This window comes from Oncorhynchus tshawytscha, linkage group LG15, assembly GCF_018296145.1.
Source record: "Oncorhynchus tshawytscha isolate Ot180627B linkage group LG15, Otsh_v2.0, whole genome shotgun sequence".
Classification (NCBI taxonomy): Eukaryota; Metazoa; Chordata; class Actinopteri; order Salmoniformes; family Salmonidae; genus Oncorhynchus; species Oncorhynchus tshawytscha.
Genome location: NC_056443.1, coordinates 13,448,513 through 13,454,772, shown reverse-complemented (window position 1 = coordinate 13,454,772; position 6,260 = coordinate 13,448,513).

Sequence of the window (6,260 nt, the reverse complement as noted above, 5' to 3'; positions counted from 1 at the left end):
TGTATAGATGTAGATATAGATGTAACTTGATTGATAATGACTCTGATTGGGTATTCGTGCCCTAAGGAGGTTAACGTATAACAGGAGCATTCCTGGCTCAACAGAGAATTTGGAAATGGAGGCCCTCTTGTGGTTGAAGCTGGACCATGACTGGATATGATGGTCTATTCATACTATACTAAAACATACTTTGTCGGATATTCTTAAGTGTTGAAGTTCAGCGCAAACATGGATGACCATTTGTCTAACTTGATTATTTTTTAGAGACTTCAGAATGCGTCTGGCTCATTTTAGAATTTCACCCAAAATCGCAATGGCCAGGATTTTGCGCATGAATTGAAATACTCCCTTTCCCACAACCCAATACGAATGGAGCTGGTGTGCGGTGCTTTACGCCCAGTTTGACGTTAACCGGGAATTTAATCCCCAATTGATCGCATACTCCTTAATTTTCCACACGGATCGCGGGAAGGAGCTGGAACATACTGATAGACTATGGGGGTGCGCGTGGCTGTGCCAGACTGAATTGCGCGTGTATTTTCTTAAAAGCTCAACCGCACAGATAATTGTTCTGCCTTTGTTTTCTTTACAGCGGAGATAGTTGGCTGCTTCTTGCACCGACAATACGCACGAAAGAATATTGCGTTGCTGGGCTGGATCAACCAATCACAATTATAAGGTTGTTTTGTGTGTATGCCATTTAACTGTAATGAATTATCGGATTGTGATATATCTTTGTTGTAAAATATTAATAAGCTAAACGGTATTCATTATTCTCCCTGTATTAATTCCTACGGTCTGTGATTTGACGTATCTTTCATTCGAGAACCCAGGTAGGTTGACGCGGTTGAAAACGGTACGTGGATGTTCAGTAGCCTATCAAATCAATCGTTGATAATGAAATATACCTCTTTGGATAAAAAAAGAAATAACTACTGCTGTTAATACACAGTCAAACGCTGTGTAGTCTAGGTCTAAAATGAGAACTTGGCCAAGACATGACGCAAAGTACAGCCAGGTCATTTTAGGGGAAGGGCAGTGAAGTCAGGAGACTGAGTTGGTCGGGGACTTGGGTGGGGTTTCAATTGCGTTTTACGCATGGGACGTGTTGAACGACACAGGTACTGTATATGGAACAGTTCATTCTCATGGTCATTCTGAACCATTTGGACAGGAGGCAGACACACGGATGACACAGCTGGTTTGTTCTTTTCCACTGTGCTCCGGCTGAGGTAGTAGTTTGTGCTGTTGGTCGGGTTGCGACATGGCCCGCTGTGGAGATAACTGCGCAAACTACTGCCTTGCTGGCGCGGGTGATATGCACATCAATAAACCTGGATTATTATTTTTCTGGAGCAAAAACATGTTTGGATTAAACCAATCCAAGTTACTTTTTGGCATTCTGAGTAACTGGACTTGTACCATTGTAACTTCATTACCATTCAATTAGGCCTGTGTGTGTAATTTGTAGGCATTTTCATGACAGAAGTGTTAGCCTATAGATAGGTACACTATATATACAAAAGTATATACACCCCAGCTGACTGGTGTATAAAATGTAGCACACAGCCATGCAATCTCCATAGACAAACCTTGACAGTAGAATGGCCTGAATTACTGAAGAGCTCAGTGACCTTCATTGTGGCACCGTCAAAGGATGCCACCTTTCCAACAAGTCAGTTAGTCAACTTTCTGCCATGCTAGAGCTTCCCCGGTCAACTGTAAGTGCCGATATTGTTAAATGGAGATGTCAAGGAGCAAAAGCGGCTCAGCCCTGTAGTGATGGGTCACAAGCTCATAGAACGGGACCGCAAATTGCTGAAGCTCGTAAAAATTATGTCCTCGTTTGCAACACTTACTACCGAGTTCCAAAATGCCTCTGGAAGCCATGTCAGCACAATAACTCTTTGTCGGGAGCTTCATGAAATGAGTTTCCATGGCCGAGCAGCCACACAAAAACCTAAGATCACCAAGCGCCATGCCAAGCGTCGGATGGAGTGGTGTAAAGCTCACCGACATTCGAATCTGGACCATCTGGCAGTCCGACCGACATCTGAGTTTGGGCGTTCCAGGAGAATACTACCTGCCCCAATGCATAGTGCCAACTTTAAAGTTTGGGGGAAGAGGAATAATGGTTTGTGGCTGTTTTTGATGGTTCAGGCTAGCCCCCTTAATTCCAGTGAAGGAAGATCTTAACGCTTCAGCATACAATGATATTCTAGATTATTCTGTAAGGAGATGGTTTGTCAAGATTGGTGTGGAAGAACCCCATCGAATACCTTTGGGATAAATTGGAACGCCGACTGCGAGCCAGGCCTAATCGCACCAAATTCAGTGCCCGACCTCACTAATGCTCTTGTGGCTAAATGGAAGCAAGTCCCTGCAGCAATGTTCCAACATCTAGTGGAAAGCCTTCACAGAAGAGTGGAGGGCTTGTTATAGCAGCAAAGGGGGGACCAACTCCATAGTAATGCCCATGATTTTGGAATGAGATGTTTGACGAGCAAGTGTCCACATACTTTTGGTCATGTAGTGTAGGTGGTTGTCATCATCAGCAACTTGAGCACTTGTTTTTTTTTGTTCCATTCTAAATAAAGTAAAAAATATTCAAACTTGCCGTTAATTTAACATTTATCGTACTCTATTGCATCATGTATAAAGACTAAAAAAGCAATTTGTATCTAAGCCTACTGGAGTTGTAGCCTAGACAGACCTATAAGCACCCATTTGATCTGACTGCCAGAGTTGTTTTAATAATACAAGTTTTTCATGTTAGTCATGATTCTCTCATGCAGTGTCTCTTCAGGTCTTTGTCACGCCAATAGTAGGGGAATAATCACATCACAGATGTGGAGGGGAGTCACGCTGTGTGCCGTCAGGAAATGCCATTAGAGAGGAGATAGTGTTACCCTCCATTTAGGCAGCCTGTGTAGTATTTCTCATTCACCCAGGTGCTCTAATTCTTCACGGAGAGTGAGAATTAATGAAATAGCAATACTACTACTAAGCCTACTACACATCAAATCACTTTATTTTACAGATTACAGAGAGTCAATCCTGCCAGTGCATTGCCTGTTCTAATAGAATAGACATTACATAGCAAATGTACATTTGGGACACTCAAAATAGTATGATTTGTAACCATGCCAATGGCAAAAACTAAAGTAAGGTGGTTGGTCGGGGCGGATGGATGGGTGTAAAACATGAACATCTAGCAATCCAAAGGTTGTGCGTTTGAATCTCATCATCATGGACAACGTAGCATTTGAGCTAATTAGCAACTACTCACTACTTTGAGCTACTTTACAACTACTACCCATCCCCTTACCTAACTCTTAACCCCTAGCCTAGCTAACGTTATCCTCCCTGCTAACAGTGTTCGTAACATATTGCACTAATACCTCTACGGCCCTGAAAGAACTTCACTGGATATGTAACCTTGAAACCATATATCCCGAGGCTGCATTTATTGTAGCTGGGGATTTTAACAAGCTAATTTGAGAACGAGGCTACCTAAATTCAACCAGCACATTGATTGTTGTACCCACTCGAGCAAAACACAACCACTGCTACTCTATCTTCTGCGATGCATACAAGGTCCTCCCCCGCCCTCCCTTCGGCAAATCTGACCAAGGCTCCATCTTGTTGCTCCCCTACTATAGGCAGAAACTAAAACAGGAAGCACCTGTGCTTTGGTCAGACCGGCGTTGGATAGACCTATCGGATTCCACACTTCAAGATTAATTCGATCATGTGGACTGGGATATGTTCCGGGGAGCCTCCGACAATAACATTGACGTATACGCTGACTCGGAGAGAGTTTTTATTAGGAAGTGCATTGGAGATGTTGTACCGACTGTGACTATTAAAATCTTCCCTAGCCAGAAACTGTGGATTGATGGCAGCATTCACGCAAAACTGAAAGCGCGAACCACCACATTTAATCATGGCTAGGCGACTGGAAACATGACCGAATACAAACAGTGTAGTTTTTCCCTCGAAGGCAATCCAACAACCGAAGCGTCAGTATAGAGACACAGTTGCAATTCAATGGCTCAAACACAAGACGTATGTGGCAGGGTCTACAGACAATCACGGAAGACAAAGAAAACCAGACACTTCGAACATTGACGTCTTGCTCCCAGACAATTTAAACAACTTCTTTGCTCGCTATGAGGACAATACAGCACCACCGACATGGCCTGCTATCAATGACTGGGCTCTCCTTCTCCGTGGCCAACATGAGTAAAATATAAACCTTTTAACCCTCGCAAGGCTGCCTGCCCAAACAGCATCCCTAGCTGCGTCCTCAGAGCATGCGCAGACCAGCTGGCTGGTGTGTTTAGGGACATATTCAATTAATCCCTATCCCATTCTGCTGTCCCCACATGCATCAAGAGGGCCACCATTGTTTCTGTTCCCAAGAAAGCTAAGGTAACTGAACTAAATGACTATCGCCCGTAGCACTCACTTCTGTCACCATGAAGTGCTTTGAGAAACTAGTCAAGGATCATATCACCTCCACCCTACCTGTCACCCTAGACCCACTCCAATTTTACTGCCCCAATAGGTCCACAGATGATGCAATCGCCATCACACTGCACACTGCCCTATCCCATCTGGACAAGAGGAATACCTATGTAAGAATGCTGTTCATTGACTACAGCTCAGCATTCAACACCATAGTACCTTCCAAACTCATCATTAAACTTGAGACCCTGGGTCTCGACCCAGCCCTGTGCAACTGGGTCCTGGACTTTCTGACGGGCCGCCCCCAGATGGTGAAGGTAGTAAAAATCTCCACCCCGCTGATCCTCAACAATGGGGCCCCACATGGATGCGTTCTCAGCCCTCTCCTGTACTGCCTGTTCACCCATGAGTGCATGGCCATGCACGCCTCCAACTCAATTATCAAATTTGCAGACGACAAAACAGTGGTAGGCTTGATTAGCAACAATGACGAGACATTCTACAGGGAGGAGGTGAGGGCCCTCGGAATATGGTGTCAGGAAAATAACCTCACACTCAACAAAACAGAGGAGATGATCGTGGACTTCAGGAAACAGCAGAGGGAGCACTCCCCTATACACATCGACGGGACAGTAGTGGAGAAGGTGGAAAGTTTTAAGTTTCTCTGTGTACACATCACGGACAAACTGAAATGGTTCACCCACACAGACAGCGTGGTGAAGAAGGCGCTATAGCCAAATTTGGCTCGTCACCGAAAACAGAGGTAGCCTGACTGCCATTAGGTACCGAGATGAGATCCTCAGACCCCTTGTGAGACCATATGCTGGTGTGGTTGGCCCTGGGTCCAATTGAGCAAATCTGGGACATCATGTCTCGCTCCATCCACCAACGCGGTGGATGGGTTGCACCACAGACTGTCCAGGAGTTGGCGGATGCTTTAGTCCAGTTCTGGGAGGAGATCCCTCAGGTGACGATCCACCACGTCATCAGGAGCATTCCAAGGCATTGTAGGGAGGTCATACAGGCACGTGGAGGCCACACACACTACAGAGCCTCATTTTGACTTGTTTTAAGGACATTACATCAAAGTTGGTTCAGCTTGTTGTGTGGTTTTCCACTTTAATTTTGAGTGTGACTCCAAATCCAGACCTCCATGGGTTGATGAATTTGATTTCCATTGATAATTTGTGATTTTGTTGTCAGCACATTCAACTATGTAAAGAAAAAAGTATTTAATTAGAATATTTCATTCATTCAGATCTAGGATGTGTTATTTTAGTGTTCCCTTTATTTCTTTGAGCAGTGTACATTGTTACATACACCTCTAGGAAGAGGAACACAACTCAACTCCCTGTGGAGTGAAAGAGGTAGGGGATCGTAGGTGCGGGTAAGGATGACCGAGGCAGAGATTGGTACCATTTACAGGGAATTTATTCCTCCACATGGTAATTTGGGGAAAAGGGGCTGGACTGAACCAAAGCAAAGAAAGCCCCCTCTCCAACCCTACCTGCCTACTCACTACTTACGTAACTTAGCACCACCTGGTGCGCTAACCAAAATACAGGGGGTGGTCAGCCCAGGTCTTACCTAGTGTGCTTAGACAGTAAATACTACGGGTTATGTATGCCCGCAGGCCTCTTGCCTAAGCACTCCCTAGGTGCCTTCCCCTTCCCCCTGGGAACAAATGAAACAGAATAATACAAACATTAGAAAACAATTTCAAGAATCAAAACAGACCTTTGGACAAAGATACCTCCACAAAATACTTCACCAAAAAAAGTCTGAGAAAC